Below are 20,799 nucleotides of genomic sequence, written 5' to 3'. Positions count from 1 at the left end.
CTGGAAGGCTTCTTGTAACATAGGACGGGAGTTGGTTGTCTTGAGGTCGAATGGGTGTGCCTCTCGAGTGGTAGGATGTATAGCTGCTGCAGTGGAAGCGAGTAAGATGGACAAAAAGGAGCTCCTGCAGGAGTAGAGGAGAAGAGACTGCTGCGGCAGTGGACCAGACCTGCTTGAAGCAAGTTTGTAAAAATAAACTCCTGGGGGGTTAGAGGAGATAACACAACTGCGGCAATGGACCCCACTTGCTTTAATTAATGGAGCTCCTGCGGGAGTGGGGTAGATGACACTGCTGCAGCAGTGGAGCTAGTTTGGAAGGAGAAAAGGAACTCCTGCAGGAGTAGAGGAGATGACACTGCTGCGGAAGTGGACCAGACTTGCTTTGATTAATGGAGCTCCTGCGGGAGCGGGGTAGATGACACTTGCTCCGGCAGTGGAGCGAGTTTGGATGGAGAAAAGGAGCTCATGCAGGAGTAGAGGAGATGACACTGCTGCGGCAGTGGACCACACTTGCTTTAGTTAACGGAGCTCCAGCGGGAGTGGAGTAGATGACACTGCTGCAGCAGTGGAGCAAGTTAGCACGGAGTAACAGAGCTCCTGCGGGAGCGGAGTACATGATACTGCTGCGGCATTGGACCAGATTTGCTTGGATTAATGGAGCTCCTGCCGGAGCTGCGTAGATGACACTGCTGCGGGAACCAACTTCCTTTCGACTTGCTTTCCAAGCTATCTGAAAGGCGAGTTGGACAGAGAGCTGAGCGGCAGCGGAAAAGATGGTACTGCTGTGGCAGTGGAGCAAATTGGAATCGGGAAACGTAGCTCCTGGGGGAGCGGAGTAGATGACATTGCAACGGAAGTGGAATCCAAACTTGCTTTCCAGGGTGGATTGAAGGAAAAAATTGAGCTCCTGCGGGAGTGTGAGCCCAGGAACACTCTGTTGTGGAGGTCTGTGTACAGGAAGATAAATCAATGTCTGCACCTGAGAGGATCTGTGTTCTGATGTTGTTGGCTACTAGGGTTGGTTCCAAGACTGTAGCATTTGGAGGGGACCCCGCTGGGAGACCCATGTTGGCTGGACAGGAGAGAGTTAGAGAGAAGTACACAGTAGGGGTTTGGTGGGCTTTTTAAACGTGGAACCGGTTGGTCCTGATATAGCTTTGGAAAGCATCTGAGGAACATCTCCCATGAGCTGATCTGCTGTTGGGAGAGGCCTTTTTGGGCTGCTGAAGTTGCTGCCCTGATACGGAAGGAGTGACTTGAGAAATTTTTTACTGGAATTCCTGAAAGTTGTAGAACAGATTTGAGGTATTTCTGGAACGAAAAGTGTGTCACAGGTTTATTTGATTCGTCTATGAACAGGGTTTCCAGAGGAGATTTAGCCAGAGAATTTCTCCATAGCAGAAATGCCAGAATAGACTGGTATGGTTGGATTGGTGATGAGAGGTTAGAAAATGTAGATGAAATTATCCATTTTGGTTTGGTTGGTCTTACTTTGCTTAATCAAATATGAGACTGTTTCACCATCTGGTACTTACAAGTCTGAGATGGTGGGGTGGATTTTTTGGGTCGAATTGGAAGTGATGGCGAGTTCCGAGCATCTAAGAAAACCAAAAAAGCTAGGATATAAACAGCGTTGAGTGTGAGGGCGGTATTGGGGGCTGGTAGCCTGTACGTAGGACGTGAATACAGTTGGTGAGAGTGTCTAGCTTTATGGATTTTCCGGCGTTGGGACGGGTGGGCAGGGATCTTTGAATCCCTTTGATCAGGAGAGAGGTTTGTGAATTGTTTATCTTAGAGAAGGCAGCGCAGTACATTAATTTATGGAAAAACTGAACGACGCTCAAGTAACCCTTGTAGGCCCTTAACGCTGCTGGGCCCGGCTGCATGTAGCGCTGCGGCCACAGAAGCTGTGGCAAATTCTGGGGCACGGCCTAGGTTCACTGAAGACCTGTTGCTGCAGCTCGATGGGTGAAGCGAGCCGGATCTTGTGGGCGAGGATGGCGGTGGTTTCTGGGGAGGCGGCTTTTTGGACACCGCGGGCTTTGCTCTACCTGTGAGCCGTCTTAGGAGTTGTTGTTGACTTTGGAGAGAGATTGGCTGACTGTAAGGTAATGTGCAGATAACATAGTTCCACTTTTTTTTTTTTCGGAGGCAGGAGAGGAAGATACAAGTCTTGCCGGGGGCGGTGAAGACTGTCTTTAACGTCTTGGCGAGCATATGGCTGTTCTGGTTGGCATGTGGCCGTGTGAAGAACACAGGGGCTCAGATGCAATGTCCAGCGTAGAAGGAATTGTCCTGGGGCCGGTGTTCTGACGATTCATGCTACCCATCAAGATGTACTACTTGGTTACTACAGGTTATGCGCATGTGCAGACCGCATAAACTTACCCTGCTTCAAATTAAATAATGATGTCATAATAGTATGAGATTTACACCATTATAGAAATAACAGAGAATGAATCGACATTCTCTGTGATCAATTCGCACTTGTGTAGCATTTTGTTTTTTGATGAGGCAGCACAAATCTCACATTTGCCGAGGCAGTGCGTAGATTACGAGACTGTAAAAAATATTAAAACAGTATTGTTGGTGTTTATGGCTGCATTTAATCCTGAGGAATTAAAATGGTCAATACATGTTCGCTGGTGGGCCTAGCTTACATGGCAGCTGGGAGGGCTGGTAGCTGCCTGCACACTATGGTGGTCTTGCAGGCCTATCAGGCTGACTTCCTTGAGGAGCTTGATGAGAGCGAGGGTCCCTCTCCAAATTATATCTTGGAGCTGAGGAAAGCCAGGTCGAGCTGTCGCTCTGCATCACCGAGGAGACTCCATGGGTGGTATGGTGTGTGTGGAGAGACAGCTTTGGCTAAATTTGACAGGGATGAAGGAGAAAAAAATGCATTTTCTTCTTGACTCCCCGATTGCGCCTTCTGGCCTCTTCAAGCGGCATGGTTGGTTCCGTAATCGAGAGGTTTCAGGAGGTGAAAAAGCAGTCGGCGGCTTTCCATCAGTAACCCCCCCCCCCCCCCGTCAGAGCCTGGCGGCGCTCTCGAGGCAAGCCTTCTGAGCATAAGGTCGAACTGAGGACCGTCCTGCAGGCAAAGAATGCTTCCTCCAAGCGGTCCTAGTTGCGGCCGGACCACGGAGAGCTTTCCCTCGTGATACAGGAAGTTAAATCCCTGTTGGTCAAGGAGGCTATAGAATATGTTCCTCTGACAGACAGGGAGTCCAGGTTCTACAGCCAGTACTTCATAGTTCCCAAGAAGGATAGGGGGGTTGTTTCCAATAATAGATCTTAGGCACCTCATTCTCTGAGGAGGAGATTCAAGTTTAAGATGCTTACAATTCCAGACATCGTGAGTCAGATCCAGTTCAAAGACTGATTCTTCACGATAGATACTTCCAAATATCCATCCTTCCATATCACAGGAAGTTCCTGAGGTTCGCTTTCGGGGGCGAAGCCTACCAATATCGGGTTCTTCCCTTCAGGCTAGCTCTCTCCCCTCGCACCTTCACCAAGTGCATGGATGCAGCACTGGCTCAACTGAGACTCCAGGGCATCCGTTTACTCAACTATATCGACGACTGGCTAATAGAGTTGGCTGTTTGGCATCGAGATGTCACTGTGAAGCAGTTTCAGAGACTGCTGGGGCTCATGGCAGCAGCGTCCAACGTCGTACGTTTTGGCCTGCTGCACATAAGACCTCTACAGTGGTAGTTGAGAGCCAATGGGTTTTCCCCAAGGGGAAATGATTCCGTATGATCAGGGTAACGCGCAAATGCCTTCGTTCCCTTGTCATATGGAGGAAACCTTGGTTCCTGTCCCAGGGCTGTGCTGGAAGCATCATGTTGCTGGAAAACCATTTCAACAGATGCCTCCCTTACTGGTTGGGGCACGGTCATGGATGGCCGGTTTGCGAAAGGTCTGTGGGAGACCCGGCATTCTTCTTGGCACATCAACTGCCTGGAAATGCCGGCGGTCTACAAAGCTCTGTGGAGTTTTTTCCTGGACCTCCGTGGCCACCATGTCCTGATACGCTCGGACAACACATCTGTAGTCGTGTATCTGAATCATCAGGGGGGTCTGAGGTCGCGCCCTCTATGCAGACCTCTATGGTCCCAGGGGAAACTTTTGTCTCTCAGAGCAATGTATGTCCCTGGGGACCAAAATCAGGGAGTTGACATTCTGTCGAGGCAGGGGCTGAGGCCCGGGGAGTGGCGACTCCACCCCCAGGTGGTGGAGGCCATGTGCGTGAGATTCCGTGCGTGAGAGCCCAGTTGAAGTGGATCTGTTCGTGTCTTAAGAGACATTCCACTGTCCACTGTGGTTCTCTCTCAGGTATCCAGCTGAGGCTGCGTCTGTTCGGATTTCCTCCGATCGCTCTGCTCCCCGGGAGTCTTGGAGCGAGTCCGCCGGGAGGGGATCAGCCTAGTTTTGGCAGCACCCCGCTGGCCGAACCCAGGTATGGTTCTCGGACATTTTAGCACTGCTGGACGGCATCCCGTGGCATGTCCCTCTGAGAATGGATCTGCTGTCGCAGGCAGGGGGCACAATATTTCACCCCCGGCCAGAGCTGTGGAACCTCTGGGTTTGGCCCCTGATGGGGCTTGGTACCTAGAGGCTGGCCTGTCAGCAGATGTTGTCAAGACCCTACTTAGCTCCAGGGCTCCTTCCACCAGGAGACTGTACAGCCTGAAGTGGAATGTGTTTTCCACTTTGTGTAGAGAGCTTGAGGTGGACCCAGTTAATTGCCCAGTGGCTTCAGTGCTGGAGTTCCTCCAAGATCGTTTCTCCGCCGGTCTTACCCCATCCACACTTAAGGTGTATGTGGCTGCCTTTGCTTCTTTCCAATCGCCGGAAGGTGTTGGGCCTTTGCGAAAGCACCATATGGTTGTGCGTTTCCTCCGTGGGGTTTGGAGGATGAGGCCTGCGGCTCACTCCAGAGTCTCAACTTGGGACCTGGTAGTGGTTCTTGAAGGGTTGGCTGAGGCCCCCTTTGAGCCACTGGAGTCAGCTGAGGCAAAGAACCTGACCTTCAAGGTGGCCTTTCTCATTGCCATCACCTCTCTGATGAGAGTGGGGGATCTCCAGGCCTTGGCTGTAATGCCAACTTGCCTGGATTTTGCCCCTGGCGGTGTTAAGGCCATCTTACATCCTAGAATGGGCTATGTGCCCAAGGTGCCGTCTAGTACAGTGTGGTCAGTGGTTCTTTAGGCCTTCTAAGGGTTTACTTGGAGAAGTCTTCTGAGTGGAGGAAGTCAGACCAGTTGTTGGAGTGCTTGGTTCACCCAAGAAGGGACTGCCTGCATCTAAACAGACAATCAGTAATTTGATTCCTCAGTGGCCCTCCTTTCTGGCGTCTCGCTTCAGGAGATCTGCAAGACACACTACATTGTTATCGGGAAACCCGGCCCTGAGCTGTAAAGTAAAAGGAATCCGTCGTTTTTAATGGATGTTACAAAAAATAGTCGGCCTATTGTGGAAAAATACATGGATACCATTGAAAGGTCTTTAATGAGAAGAATGGATATTCAAGGACTCCTAAAAGTGGACAGAGTTTAAGCAATCATTACCTGCAGCTTTCGCACTAAGCATTAACCAGCAGCACGTCACATTTACCTCTCTCAGTCTCAGGGGCGGTTTAATAACAGCAAAGCTGCCTAGATCCATAATTGATCCACTGACTGTCACTCATTGCCAAAACTCATTGCCAAAGACTCTCAATTTATGAGGACTGCTAATTTATTTATTTATTCCAAGTACCGTTATGCCACGAATGTTCAGTACTGATAAACATAGGAGTGCCATAGTGCTATTATATAAAATGTAGGGCAAACTATGTTGGTCAGAGCTTTTTGCATTTCATTATTTGTTGTCATGACAACTAACAGAGCAATGGCACATGGGTTATAGAGAAGAGAGGTGGTCTTTATGAATGTGGTTGTTTGCTTGTACCTTCTCATATGTCATATAAGGGTTTTATTTTAAAATGACAGAAAAAACTGAGCAGTGTGCTAGGTAATGATACAGTAATTAAATAGTTTTTCTTTGGTTTTAACTGTCATATTCATCACCCGTGGTGTGTGTTCTTTCCTGTCTGTGTTATAATCTCAAACTGTCCTATTTCTATTGCACTGTTAATGTAGTTGCTTAGCAACAATGCACTGCCAGGGATAGTCTGATGATAGGAATTACTGCTTCACTTTAAAAAGGAAATAATATATATATGCAAATTAAATAATATTATATGGTTAACTACCCAAGTCAGATATCTTATGTCTGTTTATGACACTGAAAAAAAATTAGATAAAAAATAAAAATCCTTAATGGTATACAGTAGCACTGCATCAAATGTACACATCCATTGCAATCCACACTGACTGCACTAAGCACTAAAATTGGTGTGCATATTTACATGAAAAAATAGACATGTCTCTGCTGAAGTACACATACAGTTTCAGAAGCTTATAGTGTGTTGTATATTTTAAAAACACTCCAGCTTTCAATGCTAAAATTCAGTAGAAAACAGTAGAGCGAAAGTTAAAACAGTAGAGCGAAAGTAAATACAGTATGCATTTCTCCAACAAACCCAGTGCAGGTTTCATATATTACATTCACTTATAGACAATAAATATTTGCGCCACTGTTGGACATAAAGTGAGTCAATGTTATTCCAGTAGTGCCAGATGTACAATGTTGGTCACCTGGCAAGTTTCTAAGTAAAATGTACTCAACTATTAATTACTCATTGTCTACCGCCTGATTTCATTACACATCCAGTGAAAGAGAAACAATACATCATACTTCATATGAATGCAGCTATAACTTTCATATGGCCATTCCAAATCATCCATTTTGAATAATATTATGGTTTATTCACGTAAGCACCATAAGCAATACCGTGAGTAACATTTAAAAAATTAGCTCACAATTGTGAGCTATTAACCGCTATAAGCGTATTAAGTCATTGCAGTTGAACCCGAGAACCCCATCTGCATGATTTGTGAAAATGTTATTCAGACTATTTTTTTGTAAACTTAAACATTCAACTGACTGCTCTAATCGAAGGTTAACAGGTTAACAGGGATTTGGATATTTTGGATTTGTGATGTGAAGTGACATAATGTTTCTTTAAATGATTATTGTGCACGTTTCTGTAATTATAGTGTACTTCCGTGTAAGTATAAGGGAACAATATGTTAAGTTTGGGGTAATAAAGGGGTAACAAATAGATATACAACCTGCAAATAAGTTTGTAAGTACACTGAAATTACGGTGTACATTTCTGTAATTATAGTGTACTTCCGTGTAGGTATAAGGGAACAATATGTTAAGTTTGGGAAATGGTAACAAGCAGATATACAAGTAAATTATTTAATTAGTTAAAAAATAACAGGTACCTATTCTGTTAATATATTCCAGGCAAAAATTGTACATCTGTTGTTTATACAATGTATCACATTTCTGGCAAAATATGAAAAATCATAGTAAAAAGTCCTAGAAAAATCAAAATAATTTGTTTCTGCTATGATTTTAATTTAGACCTTACCATGTGGTAATTAGTACTTACCTTATCCCATTGAATTGCAATGACACTTAAATGTCAGGGCAAATATACTGTGTAATTAAGACGTTTTTTGTTGTTGTTTTCTTAATTACAGAGCAAATAGTGTTGTTTCGTGTTGCTACATAGCGTTTGTTACCCCCTTGTTCTGTGTAGTTACAGGGTAAATATTGTCCCCTTATACTTACACGGAAGTACACTATAACTACAGAAACGTACACCGTAATTTAGGTGTACTTACACAGTTGTTTGCGGGTCGTAAAATAAAGTGTTACCCCTATACTTTCTTTATGTGGGCTTCTAGGTTGCTATCACCTTGACACTGACACGTACATGCCAGCTTTGCTTTGCAGTTCATGCATTCTTCTTTACACGGATCCCGACTGAAACGAAAACACAGGAATTTTCATTTTCATTACATTTCATTACATTTTTTTTTACGCTGTTAGCTACTTACATCTTACTTCGCACTTGAACTGAAGCGTCTGAAGCGTCACACTACTAAAATTCTGTGAACGTAAAGTCTGCCTACTTTGATTTGATTGGTCATTTCAAATATTCTGACATTGACAAGCAGTGACAGACCAATGAGGCTGCGATGAACACACACACACAGGCCTCTGTATTCTGATGATTCTGAGTCTGACATGCTCTGTGCTTGACGCTGCACAGCCAAGCATGTATTTAAAGTACACGCTTAGTGGCCCAATGAAAAATAATGAAAACCAGGACATTTTCATCACTTTTTAAAAAACAGACAGGACGGCCAGGACAGGACGTGAAAACAGGACATGTCCTGGGAAAACAGGACGTTTGGTCACCCTACGCTAGGGGAAAACCGCTTTTCCACGAGATATTGAAGCCAAAAAATATCCTTAATTTTGAATTAATGTAAAATAGCATGCAGACATAGGCAAGGCGGCTTAGCGTGCCTATTGGCTGTCCTGGGGCAACTGCGGAAGCCTATCGAGAGCGGCCCTTTGGTAACAGTCCAATGTGGGCATTTCGCGCCCATTGCGTCACACTCCCGCCGAAGCGGGGGTGGCCTAGCCCTATAAATATACCAATAAGATATTGAAATTTATAAACCCTACCGGTTTATAACGAGGAGATAGACGCAAGCCTCCTGTGCCTAGTTAGGGCATTAAGAGCTTATGTGTCTTGCTCGTTTTTTAGACAGACTGAGCAGCTTTTTGTTCCATTCAGCGGTCGCGCTAAGGGCCTAGCCGCATTTAAACAGAGCCTATTAAGATGGATAGTTCATGCCATTGCACTGGCATACACGTCAAAGGGCCTTAAGTGCCCTTTAGGTGTTAGAGGGCCCTCCACTAGAGGTATGGCCTTGTTGTGGGCGTGGTCTAGCGGGATTACCTTGCAAGATATCTGTATGGCAGCAGGCTGGGCCTCCCCGTCTACACTTATAAGGTTTTATAACCTAGAGGTTCCCACTTTACAGGCTAAACTGCTGTCGGTTTCAAATCAAGCATTGTCTGCCCCGCTGCATCGCCGCAGAATACTACAATCACTTGAGCACCGCTCGCTGACCGATAGAGTTTTCCCCACGGGCAAAATAATACCCATACTGTTAGTCAGTTCAGACAGAACCTTTTTAACCCTGGCTTTGACACTGTTACAGTGATTAGCTCAAGCGAGGCTAACTTATTGGGAATGATGCTGCTAGCCTCTCTTCTCAGACTCTCTGTGAGTCCATTGTGATTGTGCACTATATGAGCCCCGGGCACTTAGTGTAAGATATTACGCAGTACGAGAGAACCTCTCGTAAGAGAACGTACTCAGATACTAACATAACCTTGTTTCTCTCTAGAAGAGGGAACGAGAATTGCATATCTTGTCGTGCCTGCAACATGCTCTGGTTCACTTCGGTGATGAAAAACCAGTGATATCAGCCCATGAAGCTATATTTATAGGGCTAGGCCATGACAGTCACCAAAGGGCCTCTCTCGATAGGCTACTACAGTTTCCGCCGGACAGCCAATAGGCACGCTAAGCCGCCTTGCCTATGTCTGCATGCTGCCGCAATGCGTTTGAAATTAATTCAAACTTAAGGATAATTTTTGGCTTCAATATTTTGTGGAAAAGAGGCTTTCCCTAGTGTAAGATATGCTCTACTCGTTCCCTCTTCTAGAGACAACTGCGGTTACGTTAGTAATCGAAAAAAAGCAGTTCACAATGCCCCATGATTTTTTCTAGTATCTTCCAAATGCACTCCCACACTGGAACAGAAGATCAGTGTCCTGGAGCATTTTATATTCTCACAAGACTTGAGAGTGTATGTATGATGTGTTTATGTGTGTCCCCAGTCCAGTCCTACCCACCCACACACAAAGCAGAGGATGGTTTGTTTACAAGCCCTCATTGTCAGGATACAGGCTCGGAGACAGAGGTAAGTGAATGAACATAAACTTCATTTTGTCACAAACAAGGTGAGTGCTCAAAGTTTCAGGTGTTCAGAGGTGAATGTGAGGAGGATACTTCGGCGTGAAGGATTCCAGGTGAGCAGATCCTCTTCAGTGTGATTTCCATCAAACTAACTCAGTTCAGTGATACTTGCTTTCTTTCTTTCAGGTCATCCGTTATCGAACGAGATTCAGGAGGGGTATATGGATTCAGGACAAGGCAGAGACCATGGAGTGGATCCTGAGGACATCAGAACATGGACAGAGAGGTTAGTATTTTGCGGGTAAGTATACGTTATGTTCCTTGTTGCTGGATGACACGGAGAGTTTCTAGGGGACTGGTTAGGGTCTGTTCCTGTTGGAGGCTTGACAATGAGTGAGCGTGAGCGGGGTGTTTTTATGCAGGGTAAGATGTGATCATTGATTGTGCACAGGTGTACGTGATTAGTAATCCGGAGAGAGTGATCGTTGTGTGGTGAGTGCTGAGGATTCTGATTGGCTCCTGACACTCATCACTAGCATGCTGATCCCTATACATAGACTTTAGGGCCAGCGGACCTTGGACCTCGACGTCGTGGGGGTCTACCTCTGGGCCGTGGTGCAGGTTTGTCAGGATGCTGAGCATGGAATTCAAGGAGCAGACTGGGATCAAGAACGTCATTTCGGGGTACCCAACTTCTTTCTTCTGGTCCATACCCCTCCCAATCAATGAGATACCCCAATTGACCCCCTCGACGTCGAGAGTCCAATACCTCCTTTATTAAATAAAAGGAGTCTGGTTCAATGGGTGGTACCGGGGGGTTATCTTCAGGAGAGAGGACCCCCGGGGGTTATCTTCAGGAGTGGGCTCTGTGACTGAGGGAGGTACCGGTGGATGATGGGCTGTTCAGGTTGGTATTCAAGGTTTGGGCGGCGGCGAGCATCAGCGAAATGCTGTTGACAATTGACAGCTTGTTGAATGTGCAGGTGGGTTAGATCCCAGACTATTTCGCTCTCTTGAAACCACTTATTCACTGCGGGGACCTCTAATCGCTCACCGGACCATGGGAATAACGGGGGCTGGTAACCAAGGATGCATTGAAAAGGGGTTAACTGCGTGGATGACTGTCTGAGAGAGTTTTGTGCATATTCTGCCCAGATGAGATATCGGCTCCAAATGTTTTGATTGGAGTGGCAGAATGTGCGCAGGAATCGCCCGATGTCTTGGATCTTCCGTTCGGTTTGCCCATTGGTTTGTGGGTGGTATCCTGAAGATAGACTAACTGTTACATTCATAAGATTGAAGAAAGCTCGCCAGACCCGGGAAATGAACTGGGGTCCTCTGTCCTAGACTATGTCTTCTGGGAGACCGTAATTGCGGAAAACATGCTCCATCAATAACTCGGCGGTAACAAAAGCCGTAGGGAGTCCTCTCAAAGGAATTATCTTGCATGCTTTTGAGAATCGATCGATGGCCACTAGGATGCAGGTGTTCCCTTCAGACATAGGGAGATCGGTGACGAAATCAACTCAGATGTGTGACCAGGATCTATGTGGGACAGGGGTACTAACTTACCCACCGGAAGGTTTCTTGGGACTTTGGACATGGCACAGGGAATACAATCTTGAATGAAACTCGTGATATCGTGTTGCATGTTGGGCCACCAATACTTTGCTTGAAGGATTGCTAGAGTTTTGTTTATGCCCGGATGACCGGTTCCCACCGAAGCATGAGCAGAAGCAATTAAAGAGTTGCGGAATTCTTCAGGCACGTAAATCTTTTCGGGAAGACATCCTGGGAGTCTGGTTTGCTGTCGAGACAATTCTAGAAGTTGCTCATTGATTTCCCACTGGATGGGATTAACAAATAATCTCTCGGGTAAGATGGTTTCTGGTTCTTCCACTGGAGTATCTGAGGCATGGAGTCGAGAGAGAGCATCGGCTCTGGTATTCTTGGAGCCCGGGCGATATGAGATCTTGAAGTGAAAACGTGTGAAGAACAATGCCCATCTGGCCTGCCGTGGATTGAGTCTCTTAGCATCTCTCAGATATTGGAGGTTCTTGTGGTCTGTGAGTGCTAGGAATGGATGCTTTGCTCCCTCTAACCAATGTCTCCACTCCTCCAGGGCAAGTTTCACTGCTAAAAGCTCTCGATTCCCAATGTCATAGTTGGCTTCCGCTGGAGATAACTTCTTGGAGAAGAATGCGCATGGCAAGGGTTTGGAGGAAAGTTCAGAGTATTGTGATAGAATTCCACCGACCCCAGTGGTCGAGGCATCGACTTCTACCACAAATGGTTTCTCAGGTTCAGGATGATGTAGCAGTGGTGCAGTAGTGAAGGCGGTCTTTAGGGAGTTAAAGGCAGTTTCAGCTTCTGGGGTCCAGATCAACGTCTTTGGTTTCCCTTTCAACAAGGAGGTCAAAGGAGCTGTGAGAATACTGTATTGTTGAATAAATATTCAATAGAAGTTTGCGAAGCCTAGAAATCTCTGGAGCTCTTTAACTGACTGGGGAATGGGCCAAGACAGGATGGTTTCAGTCTTGCGTTTATCCATTTCAACTCCTCTGTCGCTAAGGATGTAACCCAGGAAATCGACAGTGGTCTGATGAAAGATACATTTCTCAGCCTTTAGAAACAGGGTGAAATCTCGGAGTCTTTGAAGTACCAGAGATACATGTCGTTGGTGTTCAGCAGGATCTTTTGAGTAAATCAGAATATCATCAATGTACACTAGTACAAACTTTCCCAGGAAGTTTCTAAAATCCTCGTCCATGAAACTCTTGAATACAGTAGGAGCGTTGACCAGACCATATGGCATGACGAGATATTCGTAGTGCCCTGCAGGTGTTATGAAAGCTGTTTTCCACTCATCTCCTTCTCTAATCCTGATTAACATGTATGCACTCCGTAGGTCTAGCTTGGTGAACATCGTGGCTTCTCTGATCTGTTCAAGGGCTGCTGGAATGAGCGGCAAAGGATAGCTGAACTTCACAGTGACTTGATTCAGGGCTCTGTCATCAATACATGGTCTTAATCCACCATCCTTTTTGGACACAAAAAAGAAGCTAGCAGCTGCAGGTGATGTGGAAGAATGAATGTAGCCTTGATCTAAGGCTTCCTTGATGTACTTTCTCATGGATTATTGTTCTGGAATGGATAGAGAGTAGATTCTACCCTTGGGAAGTCGTGCTTCAGGAACCAGATCAATGGCACAATCCCAGGGCCGATGAGGTGGAAATTTGGACGCAGTGACAGGATTAAAAACATCAGAGAACGAGGAATAACAGGCAGGAATGTTCGTGGACAGATTTTCGGTGGGACTCTCAATGGAAGTGGAACTTACAGTTATGGCTGGGGATCTTGAATCATTGGAAAAACTCATGAGTGGATCTCGATTGAGGGAACATGCACAGCCCCATTCCTTTATCTTCCCAGACTGCCAATCGATGGTAGGTTGATGGCGAATTAACCATGGTCGACCTAAGATCAAGTCTGTTTGGCTATTTTGGAGAACAAACGGTTCAAACAGTTCTTGATGCGTGTTTTCTACACACAATTGAATGGGGTTTATCTTTGTTGTGACACTTTCCTTATTAATGAACTCACCAGTCACGGTGTAGATGGAGTAAGACTTTGGAGTGTTGACTTCTGGGAGGTTGAGCTCTTTGCAGTTTTCCGGAAATGAAATTTCCAGCTGAACCAGAGTCGACGATGGCTGTCACAGATACGCAGATTTCTTGAGTCTTTATGATAACATGAATCGTGAGGGGTGCTGATACCATGGTGTGATCAAGAACTGAGATTACCATCATTCTTCCTGGTCGAATTGGACAGTTAAGTCTGAAATGACCCTTGGCACCACAGTACATACACAGTTTCAGTTCTCTTCTACGAGTGCGTTCTGTCTGGGAAAGCTGGAAAGTGTCGACTTGCATCTCTTCAACTTGACTCTCGGATGTAGAACTTCTTGTGCTCTGTGGCAGTGCAGAATGACAATCCAGATTATCCTTGTAACAACTCTGAGATCTTTGATACACTCGTATAGCCTGCTGGATGAATTTCTCAAGTCCTAAGCTGTCATCATATATCGCCATTTGAAGACGCAAGGCTGGATTCAAATCACGGCGATAAACTGAGATGAGCGCCCTTTCATTCCATCCACTGTTAGAGGCTAGAGTGTGAAATTCCACAGAATAGTCAGAAACTGTCTTCTTCCCTTGACGTAGCTGCAACAGCTGTTCACCGAACGAGGAATCATCCACTGGACGTCCGAAAACTTCTTTGAAATGCCTCACGAATTCTGGAACTGATACTACCACGGGTGATTCCTTCATCCACAACGCCTCAGCCCATCTCAACGCCACTCCAGATAATTGCTGGATAATAAATGCCACTTTTGGTCATTCGGTAGGATATAGTTGAGCTTGTTGTTCCAGAGCAAGTGAACACTGTAACAGGAATCCGTTGCAATCCTCCGCCCGACCAGAGAATGGCGCTGGGCGCGACGGTGGGCTCGCGAAGCAGGTGATCGAAGAAGCGGCGTTCACGGAAGCGCTAACAGGAGAAAACACTGGATTTACCGTGGTAGCTGGTGTGGAACTTGTTGCAGCAACGACAGGTTGTCTCGAATCCATCTTTTCTTCACCTCTTTCTGTTGTGGGTCAAGCCTTCTGTCAGGATACAGGCTTGGAGACAGAGGTAAGTGAATGAACATAAACTTTATTTTGTTACAAACAAGGTGAGTGCTCAAAGTTTCAGGTGTTCAGAGGTGAATGTGAGGAGGATACTTCGCCGTGAAGGATTCCAGGTGAGCAGATCCTCTTCAGTGTGATTTCCATCAAACTAACTCAGTTCAGTGATACTTGCTTTCTTTCTTTCAGGTCATCCGTTGGCGAACGAGATTCAGGAGGGGTATATGGATTCGGGACAAGGCAGAGACCATGGAGTGGATCCTGAGGACATCAGAACATGGACAGAGAGGTTAGTATTTTGCGGGTAAGTATACGTTATGTTCCGTTACGTTCCTTGTTGCTGGATGACACAGAGAGTTTCTAGGGGACTGGTTAGGGTCTGTTCCTGTTGGAGGCTTGACAATGAATGAGCGTGAGCGGGGTGTTTTTATGCTGGGTAAGATGTGATCATTGATTGTGCACAGGTGTACGTGATTAGTAATCCGGAGAGCGTGATCGTTGTGTGGTGAGTGCTGAGGATTCTGATTGGCTCCTGACACTCATCACTAGCATGCTGATCCCTATACAGAGACTTTAGGGCCAGATTAACTAACAGCAAACCCTCTTTTGGTGTTAAAAATCTACTTTTACATGCAGACAGGCGTTGAAAAATTTGTGCTGAGGAGGAGTGGGCACAGACGCAGAATTTATTGGAGGAGAGTATTTGCGCTAATTTGCGCTGCACTAAGTAGATTGTGTTGGTCATTATGGAAATTATCCAGATGCTTCTGTGTTCCTTAATGTGCGCGTCGTCAGAACTTTCCACTTCCATGAGCGCTTTTTTTGAATTTGCCTTGTTTAGTAAATCTAGCCCTTAGTCTGTAAAAATTTAAATGTCTAAAATATTGAACATTATTTATTACATGGCTCTCTGGGTTATTTAATTCTTATTGGTTAACTGTGGTATTCTGTGGAGAAATATTTTTTAAGAAACACTTAAATATATACCCCCAGCTTCACAGTCAAGGCTTAAATCTAGCCTCAGACTAAAATGCATGTTTGAGCTGTTTTAACTGAAAGCAGCTTGCACGGAGATATCTTAAAATATGTAAGTGCCATTGTTCGTAAATGTCCTAATTGAACAAAGGCCTAATCCTGGGTTAATCTAAGCCCTGTCTGTGAAACCAGGCCATAATTGAGTGTTCACTCAGGCAACAGATTTCTTTCTCTACAGGTTTCATGTTTCTTGTAACACTCTGTGATCTTTTTCTTCTCACATTGTAAATAATTTATATTAATATTTAATGTCCATTTATTTGATGAGTACCTGTGTAATAATTGGCTCCACTTGGCGTAGGCGTCCTGATTGCCCTGACAGTTTATTTGGTGATTATGACTGGTGGAGTGTACTGTACGTTATCCCTTACATAATTCGTTGGTGAGAGAGAAAGAGAGAGTGAGAGGGAGGGAGCAAAGGAAGCGAGGGCAAGAGTGTGTCAATGTTTCTTTCTTCACTCTGTGTGCTCTTTTTCTGCGGTTATCATGGACATGGAATCATCATATCAGCAGGTAAAGAATCTGCTCCTTTGTGTAGATTGTGTGGAAGGATATACTGCAGCTTATGCTCAATGTTTTGGTGTGTGGATGATTGAATTGCACTTGAATTGTCATTTTTTAGTCTGAATTGTTGTTCTGTCAGTAGTTTGTTCTGTTTTTTTTTACCCAATGTCAAATATATTTCATTAACATCTATACAAAACTAATAAAGGAACCCACTTGCTTTTTTATGACAGTATTACGAGTATTAGAAGAATATAAGTAAACAATTTTGCTGAAGTAAAGGTATCTTTTTTGCAAAGATGTTTCATTAGTTGTTTTGGAAGATAAGGTGAAAATACATTTTTTGTATATATATTTATAGATTTATATATGAAGAGTTCAGATGCAAAAGCCTCTAAATGCCATTTGAAATTTTCTTCTTTAATGATGATTTTTTATCAAACTTGTATATTTAAGTTCAGTAATTTCACTTAAATAACAATTAATAGGTAATTATCATTGCCATTTAAGTTAAATTACTGAACTTAAATATACAAGTTTGATAAAAATCATCATTAAAGAAGAAAATTTCAAATGGCATTTAGAGGCTTTTGCATCTGAAATCTTCATATATATATATGAAGATTTCAGATGCAAAAGCCTCTAAATATATATATTATACTTTGTATATCACAAACAAATATGTATATTTGTTGCAAGTAACAATTCTCATTTCTGTAAATCATTGAGATTTTGCCAGCTGAATGAATTTGCTGGATCTAGAGCTTAGATGAACAGGAAGTTACAAGAAATGGTGTGTCATTTTGATGGCGTGATGAAAATACACCAAATGAAAATGTGCTTATACTGAATTCAAGCTAAGTTTGGACACCAATATTCATAAAAGAAAAGAAATGCTGAGGATATCACAAACAAACCCTTTATTTTCATTAGAGGTCTATGAAACAGATATATATGTGCATTTATTCTCTTTTCAATTAATTAATGTGTTTTCTTTGATCCTCCTCCATATTCACTGCCTCATTTCACCCTTTCACTCCTCTTTTTTCAAAGAGTTCTCTCTTTCTCCCACACAGCACATTGTTGTACCAGCCAATTCGCAGCACCCACACACACTCTCGCCCACCAACACCCATCCACCACACTAATGCAGTGATGCCCTGAGCCCACACACATTAACACCAAACCACAATAATGCAAAAGAGCAAAATGCCTTCAGCACTGATGAGCTCTTCCAGAACTTGTGTACAGAGAGAGAGAGAGAGAGAGAGAGAGAGAGAGAGAGAGAGAGCGAGCATTACTATGCACTATGCAGATGACAACAGCGCCTATATTACTATATTATTTAAAACTGTTTGGTCAAAAGGTGTTCGAGCCTTGATAATTTTTGTAATGTTCAGGTAACCCTGCTGAAGAATCCAGAATAAATCAGAATGAATTACATATTTTTCCAGGCTGGTTAGAACTTGTATTAACTGTTTCCATCTAAAAGTTGCACATTTAGGTAACACTTTAGAATACGGTTCCTTCGTTAATGAATAACTACACAAGAACTAATGAGTAACACAATATTAACAATCTATTAACTATTATGAACTAACAAGAAACTCTGATTAACGAACTAGTAAGTAATAGCGCACAGACGAAATTGGTAGTTCACTATTAAGTAATCAATAACTACTATTTTTTTAATACTTCCCAGAGAACTACTGAAAAAGTTTATTAACAATCTAGTAACTACTATTAACTAAAAGAAGCTCTTATTAACGAATTAGTAAGTAATAGCTCACAGATGAAAGTGTTACTAGATACTTCTGTGGGAATTACTAATTATTTGGATCTGTATTATAAAGTGAAGATCATTGGAACTAACTAGTAATTACTCAAGTGTTACTAAAGACATTTTCTAAAAGTATACTAAAGTTCACCAAAAATCTCAAACGGTTGCACAAATCATGACTAGAACATGTAGTAACACTTGAGTAATTAGTAGTTAGTTCCAATCATCTTCACTTTATAATACGGATCCAAATAATTAGTAAGTAATAGCTCACAGATGAAAGTGTTACTAGATACTTCTGTGGGAATTACTAATTATTTGGATCCGTATTATAAAGTGAAGACCATTGGAACTAACTACTAATTACTCAAGTGTTACTACATGATCTAGTCATGATTTGTGCAACCGTTTGAGATTTTTGGTGAACTTTAGTATACTTTTAGAAAATGTCTTTAGTAACACTTGAGTAATTACTAGTTAGTTCCAATGATCTTCACTTTATAATACGAATCCAAATAATTAATAATTCCCACAGAAGTATCTAGTAACACTTTCATCTGTGAGCTATTACTTACTAATTCGTTAATAAGAATTTCTTTTAGTTAATAGTAGTTACTAGATTGTTAATAAACTTTTTCAGTAGTTCTCTGGGAAGTATTAAAAAAATAGTAGTTATTGATTACTTAATAGTGAACTACCACTTTCGTCTGTGCGCTATTACTTACTAGTTCGTTAATCAGAGTTTCTTCTTAGTTCATAATAGTTACTAGATTGTTAATATTGTGTTACTCATTAGTTCTTGTGTAGTTATTCATTAACGAAGGAACCGTATTCTAAAGTGTTACCCACATTTAATTTATATGCAGTCATATAAGACCGCTCTGCTCATGTTTTCTTATTGGATGAAAAATTTATCAGAATTAAACAAGTACATACATTTTTATGCACATTTTCAAAATTTATGACCATCTTGGGATTTGCATCCAGCAGTTTTTATGCGATATTCAAAAATGCGCATAACAATAGGTGGATGGAAACATAGTGTCATTCTGTTCTTAATTGAAACTAAGCTGCTGAATCTGGGTCACCAGCACTTCCAATCCCCATCAGCAACCCATGTTGGTCCCAATTTTTCATCTAGGACTCAGGGCAGGTGCCTTCAAGAGTTGGTGGTGCAGGGACCCACAGTGGGCATTGGGACATGGTCATTTAAGCAGGTCTGGGTCTGGGCCTTGAAGCAATGTTGGACCTTGTCTGTGGTCATGGAGTGGACTAGTCCTGAATCGGGGGCAGTGGCCTTTTTGCAGTGGCAGACCTGGATCAAGGCCTTTTGGGGTAATGCGAAAACAGACTATAGATTAATTGCAATGCTGTGAAAGAATAGGACCAAGAGACTGTGGCAGGGCATTGAGCAGGACCTGTTGTGATAGGGCATGACCATAGGTCTATTCTTGCTTTTGAAGTGACACTCTCATCCAGTGACGATAGGATGTCAGTGGATGTCAGGATTTCCACATCCACAAACAGCTTAATGTTTGGCAATATTGCCAAATTGCAATCTAGTAAGTTGCAGTAAACTTTAGGTGTCTTAAAGTGCGTGATGTGACCTGATTACTAATGCTTGACTAACCTGCTGCTCTCTCCTTGGCACCTCACTTCTCAGTGCTGCTTGGTGAGCTACGGAAGTAATGTGACAAAGTAAATGCATTTGTGGAGGGCAGTTCAAATTAAATGTCTATCATAGTGTGATGTCACAATGTGTAGAAATAAGATTTCCTTTTTCTTTTTTTTTCCTTTTTTTTGCAGTAACAAGGAATTTATGAGTTCTAAAACGTATTTATAAGAGTGCAACGACGTCTGATATGTCAATATATATATATATATATATATATATATATATATATATATATATATATATTTAATCCTTACATATGACGTCTTAATGAAACAATTAAGGAACCATTAAGGGAAACAATTAAGAAACATTAAGGGAAATCAGAACCAAACATAAAACTGTTGAATTTTGTTTAAAAGAATTAAAAAGATTTTAACTGTCAATTTTTTCCACCCCTAGACCTCATGTCTTGTCACAGTCGTCACAGAATCCTTCTTGTCTCCACACCTGAACCACTCCCTCAATCACTTTTCTTCGTCATCATCATCCGTGTCACCTGTCCTCATTATTGTTCACAGGGTAAAATACAGCCGTATTTAGTTCTCTCTGGTTAGTCTGTCTGGGTCGGTTTTCGTTTATGTAAGGTGTTTATGAACTTTGTTCATAATTATGTTTAGTTTGTGTTTTTGCTTGCTTGCCTGCCTGCATGTACCTGTGAGTAATTTAAAGGAGAACTCCGGCGAACAATGAACCTTTGGTCTAATAAAACATCGGTACATAGTCAACCGTTCTCTGAGATTTGTTTTCATGATAATCGATTGTAAAGAGTTTTATCTCTAAAAACTGTTTAGCGTATAATGCTAGTAATGGGGGCATTGACTAAGTAAAAGAAATCGCTAGTTTATACCACTAATAAGGCTCAAAATAGCCCCACACTAACGCAGTAACATAATGAGGCTCCATACATGCAAAACGAAGCATTGAGAACTTTGTAAGTGTATACCGTTTAATAAGAAGATACTTTATGAAGACAGTTCACTTCGCGTATACAGGCAGGAGCCATCTTAAAAAATAGTCTCGATAAGTCGATCCCCGAACGACGTGCTGAGTGATCTGAGCTGTATGAAGTTCAGCGAACTTCTGAACTGTATGAACCGCTTTCGGGGATCGACTTATCGAGACTATTTTTTAAGATGGCTCCTGTCCTGAACTG

The 20,799-nt window shown here is 43.1% G+C and overlaps 1 protein-coding gene and 1 long non-coding RNA gene across 5 annotated transcripts in view; one reads left to right on the top strand and one right to left on the bottom strand.

The window, feature by feature from the left end:
- Positions 1-16,072: 16,072 nt before the first annotated feature.
- The window catches only part of ccdc136a (coiled-coil domain containing 136a), a 158,844-nt gene continuing 154,117 nt past the window's right edge, over positions 16,073-20,799 (top strand). Inside the window, exon 1 of one of the 4 annotated variants that reach the window (XM_089127488.1) lies at positions 16,073-16,200. The gene's annotated coding sequence lies outside the window, so the exon portion shown is untranslated. The remainder of the gene's footprint in view (positions 16,201-20,799) is intronic. The other 3 variants (XM_089127486.1, XM_089127484.1, XM_089127487.1) reach the window with 3 other exon arrangements.
- LOC148964977 (uncharacterized) lies at positions 19,156-20,781 on the bottom strand. The gene is made up of 3 exons (XR_016150629.1): positions 20,590-20,781; positions 19,602-19,648; positions 19,156-19,298 (listed from the first exon to the last, which is right to left on the bottom strand). It is a non-coding gene; the product is annotated as an uncharacterized LOC148964977 (long non-coding RNA).

Source organism: Pimephales promelas, chromosome 25 (genome assembly GCF_988280905.1).
Source record: "Pimephales promelas chromosome 25, fPimPro1.hap1.1, whole genome shotgun sequence".
NCBI classification, from domain to species: Eukaryota; Metazoa; Chordata; class Actinopteri; order Cypriniformes; family Leuciscidae; genus Pimephales; species Pimephales promelas.
The sequence above is the reverse complement of the archived record's forward strand: the minus strand, read 5'-3'. Positions and strand labels throughout refer to the sequence as shown.